The sequence below is a fragment of the Solanum lycopersicum genome, chromosome 8, assembly GCF_036512215.1.
Source record: "Solanum lycopersicum chromosome 8, SLM_r2.1".
Lineage (NCBI taxonomy): Eukaryota > Viridiplantae > Streptophyta > Magnoliopsida > Solanales > Solanaceae > Solanum > Solanum lycopersicum.
The window spans coordinates 27,180,126-27,192,391 of record NC_090807.1 but is presented as its reverse complement, the minus strand read 5'-3'; positions in this window follow the sequence as shown (position 1 = coordinate 27,192,391).

The window sequence follows — 12,266 nt, the reverse complement described above, 5'->3', positions numbered from 1 at the left end:
CACACCAATTTAATCTTACAAATAAAATATACTATTAAGCACAATCCATAAAATTCATGGTCAAAATGGAAAAATATAAATACTAAATGTGAGGGAAATAATAAATTAAAATATGTAATTTGGCCTCATATCACCCATGATTCTAGATACTATTCATTCGGGCATCACGAAGATGTACCCTAATTTGAGGCAACACTATTGGTAGGACATCATTAGGAGTATATTGAAGATTATGTATCCTATTGCATGTGTTGCCAACAAGTTAAAGCTGAACATTTTGAAGTCTGGTGGTGACCTTAAGAGATTACCTATTTTGATGTGGAAGTGGGATCACATAACTATAGACTTTGTGGTGGGTTTGCCTCGAAATTAGGTGTTTACAACATTTAGTTCATCATTGATCGATTGACCAAATCAACACACTTTCCCTGTTTAGTTCATTTAACGCTGAGAGGTTGGATTGTATCTATATTCAAGAGGTGGTCTGTCTTCCTAGTGTGTGTTTCTCAATTCACTTCAAGCTTCAGGATGAGTTGGGCACTCGTGGTGACCTTATCACAACTTTAAGCTAGGGGATTGATGGGCAGTTAGAGCTTACTATCCATGTTCTTGAGGATTTGTTGAGTTCATATGTTTTGGCGTTTTGAGGTCATTAGGACCATTTCTTAAATTTGGAGGAGTTTTCACACAACAACTACCACTTTAGTATTGAAACGGTCCTAGTCGAGGATTTATATAGTAGGCATTGTCGCTCTCCAGGTTGGTTGGTTTGAGTCTTCAAAGCTGAGTCAACATGGTACTAACTCGATTTAGGAGGTCTTGAACTAGGTGAGGGAGATTCAAGATAGGCTGAAGGCAACTCAGAGTAGACAACATAGTTATGTTGGTCGTAGCCGTCTTTATTTGATGTTTTGATTTGGTGATTAGGTTTTGACGGAAAGCTTGCAAATAAATATATAAAAAAACTAAATAAAGTGAAGACTATTTTTTGTAAACAAACAACTTGTTATTAGAATTTATCCGACGTATCATTCATATTATTTTGAATATAGAGAACCAACGGTCCATAAGAAATAATTCAAGTATAGCTAATCCTAGCGTAACTTAATCCATCATAATTTATCCTATAATAAGTAATCCCATGATAACTTGTATTCAAAAGAAACGACCCCTAAAATATATAATTCACAGTCATATTTAGTGTTTCGTAGCAAAATTATCTCTTCCTTCCCTTTTCTCTTTATGTCTTGCCTCTCTCGCCCAAAGAATGTTCCACATAGTAAGGCAAACATGTATTTTGCATCAACTATATTTGTATTTGATATCAGTTGTATTATGACAATTTGTGTTCTACCAATTGTATTAATTAATACACATTATACAAATATATTCGATCATGCAAATAAAACGTATGAACTATTTCTTGATACAACAAATATAAGATAAAAAATAACTTCAATTAACCATGATTCAAAAAAATATTCCTTGTGGGATCTACACTATCCTTGTTTAGGTTTTATATTTTAGGAATGAACACTTTACACTTATTATGGGAGGTGCAGTTTGGATGTATCATTGTCTGCAAGAGTTAACATCTTCTAGGTTCTTTTGGATGTATAAACACATTCGTTCAAATATATATAGCCGATACTACTTAGGTCTATATTTCCACAATATTGTTCTATGGAAGTAGAGCTTTTAAAGATTTGGCTCATTTCACTTGGTTTCATAGGGTAGGGATTGACATTTTTATGTATATATAGTTCTTTTGATATGGTCCTGCTTATTTTTTTTCATCAAAGCACCAAGCAACACAAATCGATTTTAATTAGCTAAACATGTGCTTTTCTACAAAAATGATTTGCTTTATCCAACTCCTTTTTACATAATAAGGCAGAAATCCGCGACTTGTCACTTATTAGTTTCAAACGAAGAATAAAAAATGCCCTACCCTGGAAAAGCACCGCCTATCCAAAAGCAAGAGTTTACCAAGTAGGCAATAAAGATTATTGGAAAAATGCATAAGTACCCCAATCTATGCCCGAAATACGACACACTCACTTATATTATATGAAGGTCCTATTACCTCGTGAACTTATTTTATAAATAATTTTCTACCCCTTTTCGGCCTACGTGACACTATCTTCTGGACATAGCGCGTGTGAAATATTTTTCAAAACTGACACTTAGACCGAAAAGGGGTAGAAAATTATTCATAAAATAAGTTTAGGGGGTAATAAGACCTTAGTATAGTATAAGTGTGTCTCGGGGATTTCGGGCATAGATTGAGTGAGTACTTATGCATTTTCCCAAGATTATTTTATCTTATTACTCAAGCGCTAACAAGAAAGAAAATGGATGCACTAAGAAGAAACTACTTTTTTTTTGCAACTGTTGTGCCTTTGCTTTATATTACATAATAAAGCAACCTTTTGTGTTAGACTCTCACCTTATTTATAAAATAAAAACTTGGAAATTAGTAAATATCTACCCCTTGTTTCAGTAAGAATGATTCCTAAAGACCTCAGGATATTGACATTCGCCAATAGTGAACTATTAAAGATCGCATCAGTGCATTCTACATATGGCCTACGAGTGTTTAAGCTTTCATTTTTGGGAGATAAAATGGAGCTCGATTATTTTTTTGTTTCACAAGATATAAAGAACATAAAAAATACAAGAAGAAAGGAAATACCAAACGAAATGTGCTTTTGCACAATCACAATCTCACTCATATTACAAAAACCTACACATATTAATACAATATATGAGGGTCCTAGGCCAAAACCACACATGAAAACTTACTTATATATGACTCATTCGTACTTTTTGAGGTGATGATTGTGACTCAACATGGGAAAATGGGGCAAAAGTGCACACTTTTGTGTTTAGAGCATTGTTCGAGTGAGTAGACAACGTCTTCCAAGAAAATATTTCTTGAAGAGGCTGGGATGGTTCCTTTTTGATGCCCCCTTGTATTTATTTATAATTTTAGGTAAATCAATCCCTATAAAAGTATATCTAGGTCCATCTTAATCTCGATCAACATCTAACTTTTGAGGGGGTAGGGTCCTATAGAGAACAAGTCATTTATTGTGTTGCCCCATAAAACACTCCGAAAATTCAAGACCTAATCTAGAACCTCACATGAGTGTATACGGTTTGTAGCACTGTTTTAAGGTCAAAATTAATGTTTATAAGTCATGTAGGAAGTTTTAGAGTCAAGACATCAAGAAACGTCCATGACGTCCAGAGACTAGTGAAAGAGGTGTTAGTGTGCCTTAGCCTATTTCACGAGGTTTTAGGAGTTGGAATTTAATGAAATTTGGTGGAAAGGTGTAAAAATAGTATTATATTAGGTTTAGGTTCAAAATTCTGGGTATCTATCCCCAAATATAACCCTAAGGGTCCTTGAGGAAGACCCATCCATTTCGGCCAAAAAGCTGTCACGAGGCAGTGTCTACCTACGGTTCCAGGCGACGAGGCATAGGTGGATCGACGGGGAAACAATGCATCTTCGATATACACTTAGAAATTTTTACAAAATTTCCAAAAGACAACTCTCTGAACTTATTAACCGACCTGCAGGATGGTGGGTGTAGTTGGACGTCGACTGACCTACGCACCGTAGGTCGGGGTTTCCTAGGTCAGTCTGCATTTTCACTGTCTTGTTTTATGATGGTTCAATTAATTAGTTATTAGTTATGGGTTTAATTAGGGGTTAAGGGGTGTTTAATTAAGTTAGTTAAAGTGACTATATAAACTACCCTACGCCTAAACCCAACTTAACACCTCACAATTCCCAAACCCAAATTGATTTTCCTTCTCTCTACTTTCTCTCTACCAAAGAAGACTCAATAGAAGACCAAGGTATAAGGGTTATAGGGATGCAATAATATCACTTTTCACCATCAATCTTCAAATAATATCAAGGAATCACTTTTGGGATTTATTTCCCCAAAGGGTTCTTCCAAAATTGGTTTTCAAAAATAATATGATTTCATAATTGTTTCTTTCTAATACGAATTTGATATTCTAAAGTGTATTGTTTATGGTTTTTTATGACTTAACCTAGTATGTGGAATAGATCACAAAATGACCCGAATTCTCTAACCCTAGGTTATAAACTCATGTTGAATTGATTAGTATTGATGCAATTGACTTAGTTATTGTGTTAATTACTATTGAAAGATGTTATTACACCTATTGATGGATGAAATTGGATTGGTTGAGGTTAATATCAATGATGATGACTTTTGAAGGAGAATTGGTAAGACTTTGTGATCTTGAACCTTTACTTCAATTGTGATGGCTTGTACTTGGTGATGAAGTTCACTTGAAGTATATATTGTGATTGTATTAAATAGGTGTTGGTATGATGATTCAATTTAAATGTCTTGATTATGTGAAGGCTTGAGATTATCTTTAAGAGTAATGATATATGGTTGGTTATGAATTGCCTATGTGACTTATTATGATATGATGATGATGATGTGCTAATCTACATATAAGGGTTGTATTGAAAGGATATTCTCATGCAATTCCTAAATAGATAATGACTATGACATATAAGGGGTTATTATTCTATGACCTAAACTAAGTTATGATGAATAATAAAGGCTTAAAGACAGTTTAAAAAGGGACCCTAGTTTAGAACCGAGTGAGCTAGTAGTGAGGAGTGTCCCTTCCCAAGTAGGGAATGTAGGTTCACTGTTGTGCATTGGAGACTATAATGCAATGTGCATAAAGAGGGTCCCAAGTATATCTCCTAGTTCTTGAACTATGTTTCCCACATAGGAATAGCTAGTGGATCCACCCAAAATGCTATGTTCATGTTTTGGTACTACCTTGACAAGTAGTCCACCTTCTTTCCGTGTAAGGTTTCATGACACTAGATTCCACATTTAGCTCTTGTGGTCTAGGTCAGTTAAGTAAAGTGTTCCCGAAAGTAAAATGAACACTAACTAGGGTGACTTGAGGGATTGACTTAGTCTAGGTAGGGGTATGAGACTCTACCTATACATTGCATTAGTTAGCTTTGAGGGAAATCCTAGAAAGTTGTTCTTATGTCTATAAAGTAAATGATTATGCCTCTGTTGACTTTAAATGTTGATGATCCTATATGATATTAGTTTCACATATGAACATGATAATGGTCTATATGGCTAAATATGATGATGACTACTCTTGATGCTATGCTATGTGATGTTAGGCCTTTTTTATGATCCTTTATTGGGTTTACTTGGTTTAGTTAAGTTATGAGGTTTTGCTTGGTAATTGCATACATGTAGACTTGATGGTGGGTTATGAGTACATGTCTTGTATATGTTGTAATGTTATAATATCTTATATGTGCTTTGTGTTATAGCATGGTGTTAGAGTTGTTTTGACTGTGTACTCAAGTATGCTAGTATAAATGTTGATTTGATTATGCATTGATGATGTTGGTATTGTGTTATACATGGTTCTTATGTTGAGTTGTATTGATTATGAACATGACTTATGCTAGTGTGATTCTTATGAGGTATATGCTCTCTTGTATGTGCGATAAAGGTTTCCAAATGACTTAGCATGTTTTCTAAAGAAAATGTCTCTTTCTCATTCATTCTTTCAAATGTTTTATGTGCACGTTTCCATACTTATTACAAGTGAGTACTAACCCATATTTCTATGTTTCTACAATTATGTAGGTTTCAGCCGTTGAGGTTTTAGAGGGACATTGAAGATAATTTGGACTCTCATTCTCCAAGTTTGGTACGTCCTCACTTTTCGAGGACGATGCCACTATCTACCTATTGGATGTTGTTTTAGTCTTAAAGATAATTTAGTTTCTTTTTCTTTCATTAGAAGACTATTATTGTATATACCCATATGTGTTGTTATTGTAATGAAGTAAGGGCTATGCCCGAATGTTGTACTCGATTTAGATTATTTAAATGTGAGACAATTTCCTATTAGAATATATTTATATATTTTGTGTGTGAAATAAAAGTGAAGCCTATGTATTGCTTCCTATGCGAGGAGTCTATGTAAACTCCCTATAAATATACATATATATATATGATGTGTAAGAAAGAGGTCTATGTAAATATCACATGATAGAAGTATATGAAAAGTTTTAATTTTTTTGCAATTTAATCTATTATATGTAATGACGAATGCTAAGAGGTTAGTCTTAGTCCTCTCCAAGGACAACGACACCGGTTACGTCTAGAGGGTGCTCCCCGGATATGACACCCCAACCCAAGGAAAGACATTTGGTGAGGAGAATTATTTTAAGGGAGAGAAACTGTGGTTCACAAATAAATAATCAATGGTAACTATACTTCTTTCATCAAATAATGAATATGTACTAAACGATTTCAATTGCAAGTGGTTCCATGATTCGGTCATACCAGTCGAGAAGAGATTCAATAGAGACCACGACTATTATAAATCTTTTTCCTTGTTAGCTAATAGGGACATGGTTTCCTATAGTCCCATTGTGGCCTCTAAACAATCATCCCATTTTAAATAGATACGGACACACTTAGTGTCAGGATCCGAAGTATACCCAAAATGTGGCATGACATATAAGACCCTAAGAGGCCCTACACAATCAACTTGACATAGATACACATAATATCATAGACTAAAGTAGGAAATCTCGTACAAATAAAACAGTTTGACATTTATAAGCATAAATCTATTATAGTCTTTACAAGGCATCTGGTACTTTAAGAAAGTGTTCAGAACATAACTCGTGCACCACATACAACATCTAAAAACTAAAGACATATGAAAGATATAAAAATGATATGGTCCTCGAAGTATGATGACTCACTGTAACACTCTAAAAGTTCATCACATAATCTAGAGTCTCACTTGATGAACAAAACCTTAAAACAATGTTTCTAAGCTTAAAAAAACATAATGAACTTGTTTAGGAAGTATTAGAACCAAAACGTGAAGGGACGACCACGACGTCCGGAGATTTGTGAAAGATCAACTAGTGTGCCTTGGTATGTTTCAAGGGGTTTAAGGAGTCAAAAAAAATATCAAATTTAGTGGAAAGGTGTGGAACATACATTAAGTGTGTTTAGGGTCGAGACATTTGTGTACGACTCCCCAAGGACCACCCCAAGGGTCCTTGAGGAGGACCCTACATTTGACCCTCAAAATTGTCTTTTGGCAGTGTGCAAACACGAGACAAAAGGATGAGCCATCGTTTGAACGACGCTCCATCAATAGTTCTCATTGGTTTAAACTTATACAATTCACCAAATGGTCCCAAAATGCAGGTTCTGAACAAAACCACGGATGACCAGTATGGTCCGTGGTTTGGTCTACGCCCCATCGATGGGGAGTCGTCGTTTGGGCCTTGACTTCATTGCCCAATTTTAGTTAAATGAGCAGAGTTTAGTTAATTAATTAGTAATTAATTGGTGTTTAATTAAGTTAGTTGGGGAAAATAAAAGGGTAAGACTTCATTAAACTAACTTACTACTTCATTATTTCCCAAACCCAATTCGCTCCCACTTCTCTCTACTTTATCTCACTACCCAAGACATCCATTGAAGACGAAATTCAAGATTCATTAGGGATTAAAAATTCAAGTTTTCCATAATTATTATTCAATGATTAGAAAGGTATAAAAATATTCACTCTTGGGATCCCTTTCCCCAAGAGGCTCTTTAAAATTGATTTCCAAAGATGTCTAAAATTATGGTTTTCATCCAATTTCGTGGGTTGTCTTCTAAATTGATGTAATGTTATATTCCTTTGATTTATATTGATATATTATGATTGTTTAATGGTGGATTTTTGTAATTCCTTAGACTTTTGCCTAGTTTCAATAAAAGATTCATGAATGACCCATTTGCCCTAACCCTACCTATGAATTAGGTTGATAGATGATTAGGGATGTCGGAATTGGATATGTTAATTCTTAATTTACTATTATATGATGATTATGAGTGAATTAATGGATAAATATTATAGAATTGACGGTGAAATCATGAAGGAGATTCTTTGAAACAGTTAGTAAGACTTTTGAGAATATGATTCTTTACTTCAATTATGATGGTCTATTCTTGATGATGATATTCAATTGAAGTATAATTATGTGAATAGAATAAGAAGATGATAATTTGATGAATATGATGGCATGTTATGAATATGATATCTTGATAGGGATATTATCATGCAAGGTTGAAAGTGATTCTCTTATGTGTCTTATTATGATATGACTATGTTGTTATGATCTCAATAATGATGGGTTGTGGTGAAAGGAAGTTCTTATCCTATACCTAAGATCTATTATCTATGATTATACAAGGGGTTAGTCTCTAAGGCCTATATTGAAATTAATGTTCAGGATGGCTTAAAGACATTTCAAAAAGGGACTTTAGCTTAGCACCGAGCGAACTAGATATGAGAGATGTCCCTTAGAAATGTGGGAATCTAGGTTCAATAATGTTCTCATGACATAGAGACTATAATGCAATTGTGCATAAAAGGGTTTCAATACATATTACCTAGTTCCCTAACTCTGTGCCCCCATAGGAAGACTATCCACTGGATCCACTTAGAATGCTATGTTATAATTCATGGTTCTACCTTGGAAATAAGAGCACCTTCTTTCGGTGTATGGTTTCTACGGCACCGGACTTCATGTTTATCTCACATGGTCTATTGTCAGTTAAGACGAATTTTCCCAAAAGTAAAATGAATGAATGAAGGTAATAAAGATGAACACTAACTAGGGTGACTTAAGGGATTATACTTAGTGTAGGTAAGGGTATGAGACTTTACCTATGCATTGCACAAGTTGACTTTGAGAGGAGTCCTAGGAGGATGTCCTTATGTGGTGATGCTATGAATGAAATACTTAATGTTGACTTTACATGATGATTATTCTATATGATGTTGGTTTCATTGATGAACATGATATTCATCTAAATTGCTATATATGATGATGACTATGCAGGATATGATGTTATATAAAGTAAAGACATTTCTCATGGCCTCTTTACTAGTTGACTTAGTCTATGTTGGGTTAAGGGGATTCACATGAGCATTGTACTAGTTGTCTTGGCTTGGATTGAGATTGTGAGTAAGGATCTTGTATGTTTTGTTGATATGAACTCTAAGATATGATATGTTGCTTATGGCTATATTATGATGTTGTTCTTGTACATGAGTGTGACTATGTCTTAATGTTGATATTATTATTGACTTGTATATGCTCTTAATGTACACAAAGGCTTTCAAAGTGACGTATCATGGTTTTGAACAAAATGTCCCTTTTGTGCAAGATTTCAATGGTTTTACTTGCATATGTTTCCATACTTAGTACATGTGGTTTGTAATAACCCATATTCTATTTATTTCTTCAATAATGTAGGTTCAAGCCATTGAAGAGTCCAAGCCATTTTTAAGGAAGACTTGGATTTGTTCCTAAGTTATTGATGAGTCTTCAAGTCCGAGGATGATGCCACTTTTCTACTCTAGCTATGATACTGACTATGTCTAAGATAATTGTTTTTTCCTTATATTTTGAGACTTTTTTGTAAGGCTATATGAGGCATATTGTATTAGTGTAAGGACTATGCCTAAATCTTATACTTCTATAATAGATGGTTATGTGTGAGACAATACTAGACTACTTTAATTAATTGTCTATGTTGCATAAATGAGAAGTCTATGTACATTTCATTAATGAAAAGTCTATGTAAACTTCATATATGATAAACGAGAAGTCTAAGTATACTTCATATGTAAAATTTTATGTTTTCCACATTTTCTCTACCTATGATATGCAATGATGTATGCTAAGGGCTAGTCTAAGGCCTCTTCGAGGACGAATATGCCGATTATATCTAGGGGTGCTCCCCGTTCATGACAAACTTTGTACCTGATCATGATAAGTAATCTTAGGATTGATGTCTTACTAAACCACGTCTATGTAGAGTCTTATTCATAATTGTGAAGTGCACCACATTTATGAATGAGAGGCTATGTGATGCTTAGAAAATTCTCACCTCTTTGTTATTCTTGAAGTCGTGCCTCAAGAGTCCTAACTCTATGTGTACTTTTATTCTAATCTTTTTCTTGTGGTTATATGCTATTACTACTAGAAGGGCATCCTCAAGAATGGTTGAAGAGGAGATTTCCAATGAGGGAGTTCCTCCCCACGATAATTAAGCTCCTCCTCAAGGTGACTAACCTCCGGTCAATCCTCCGGCCATGATGGATGGAGAGATAAGGTCGGCTTTTCTAAGTTTGGATCAAGATATGACTAATCAAGCTTAATCTATAACGGCTCAAGCAAATAGGGAAGTTGGACCCTATGTGAACCAAAATGCTAGTACCACAACTTCTCACTTGAGGGACTTCATTAGGATGAACCCTTCAATGTTCTTTCTGCCTAAAGTAAATGAAGACCCCAAGAATTTCTTATGAAGTCTACAAGATCTTGTATGCTATTGGAGTGATTTCTAATGAGAAGGCCAAGCTAGTCGCTTATCAACTCAAGGATGTGGATCAAACTCGGTGACCTCCATGGAAGGACAATAGGGCTTTGAGAGCGGGTCGTATAAGTCGGGAAGTCTTTAAGAGGGCATTTCTTAATAGGTTCTTTCCAAGGGAGAAAAGAGAGGCTAAGGTGGAAGAGTTCATCAACCTTTGTCATAAGTTCAAGAAGAGGTTCTCCAACTAAGTTCCATCCAATTTCCTCAAGGCTCGTAATCATAGGGTGTCTAACCCTAGATCTCAAAGGGGAATAGGTTGTTATTCACCAAGTGTCAAACCTAATTGTACCAAATGTTGTAAGAAGCATGTGGTTGAATGTCTAGTTGGGATGGATAATTGTTTTGGTTGTGGATAGACTGGCCATTAAGTTAGAGATTGTCCCTTGCTTAAGGCTAAGGGGAAGGAGAGTAATCAAGCAAAAACAAGAGGTCCTAGTTCTGATGCTCCAAAGAAGAATCATTTGTATACTCTCCACTATAGGGGGTGATCAAGAAGATTCTCCCGATGTCGTCACTGATATCTTACAAGTGTTCTCCATTAATGTCTATGCTTTAATAAATCTTGATGCTACTTTTTATTTTATAACTCCATTAGTACCTAAAAACTTTGATGCTCTACGCAATATCTTAGTTGAACCTTTTTTTTGGTTACTACCCCGGTGGGTGACTCCGTTGTCGCTAAAAATGTATATAGGAGTTTTCCCATATTGTTGTCCAATAGAGTTACATTGGCGATTTGGTATAACATGACATGTTAGACTTTGATGTTATATTGGGGATGGATTGGTTACATGCTTGTTTTGCTATTATTGATTGTTAAACAAGGTAGTTAAATTCCAATTTCCTAATGAACCCTTATTAGAATGGAAGGGAGACAACTCAATCCCTAGAGGCCGAATCATTTGGTGTTTAAAATCCTGTAAGATAATTGATAAGAATGTCTTTACCATATTGTTAGGGTCAAGGACCTTGAGTCCAAGGTTCCTCTATTAGAGTCGGTACGCGTAGTGACGGATTTTTTGGAAGTCTTCCCCGATGACTTGCCCAGAATTCCTCTCGAATGGGAAATAGACTTCAGCATATATTTTTTGTCAGATATGAAGCGTATTTCAATCCCTTCTTACTGGATGGATCCAGCCAAGTTGAAGGACCCAATGCTTTAACTCAAATATTTACTAGACAAAGGTTTCATACAACCTAGTATTTACCCATGGGGCGCTCCTGTGTTGTTTGTGAAGAAAAAGGATGAGTCTCTTAGTATGTTCATTGATTACCATCAACTAAATAAGGTTACCATAAAGAACAAGTATCCTTTACATAGGATTGACAATTTGTTTGATCAACTCCAAGGGGAAAGCTACTTCTTTAAAATTGATTTGAGGTTGGGGTATCACAAACTTAGGGTGAGAGATGAAGACATACCAAAAACGGCTTTCTGAACTTGGTATGGTCATTATGAGTTCCTAGTTATGTCTTTTGGTCTAAGTAATCTCCCGTTGGATTTTATAGACCTCATGAATAGGGTGTTTTGAAATTATCTTGACTCATTTGTAATTTTATTCATTGATTATATCTTGTTATATTCTAAGAGTGAGGATGAACATATGGATCATTTGAGTGTAGTATTTGTAAGCCCTCAAGGAACATAAATTCTTTTCTAAATATAGTAAGTGTGATTTTTGGTTGAGATCGGTTACTTTTTTTGGTCACATTATTTCAAGTGAGGGTACTGAGATCGATTTGAATAAAATGGCT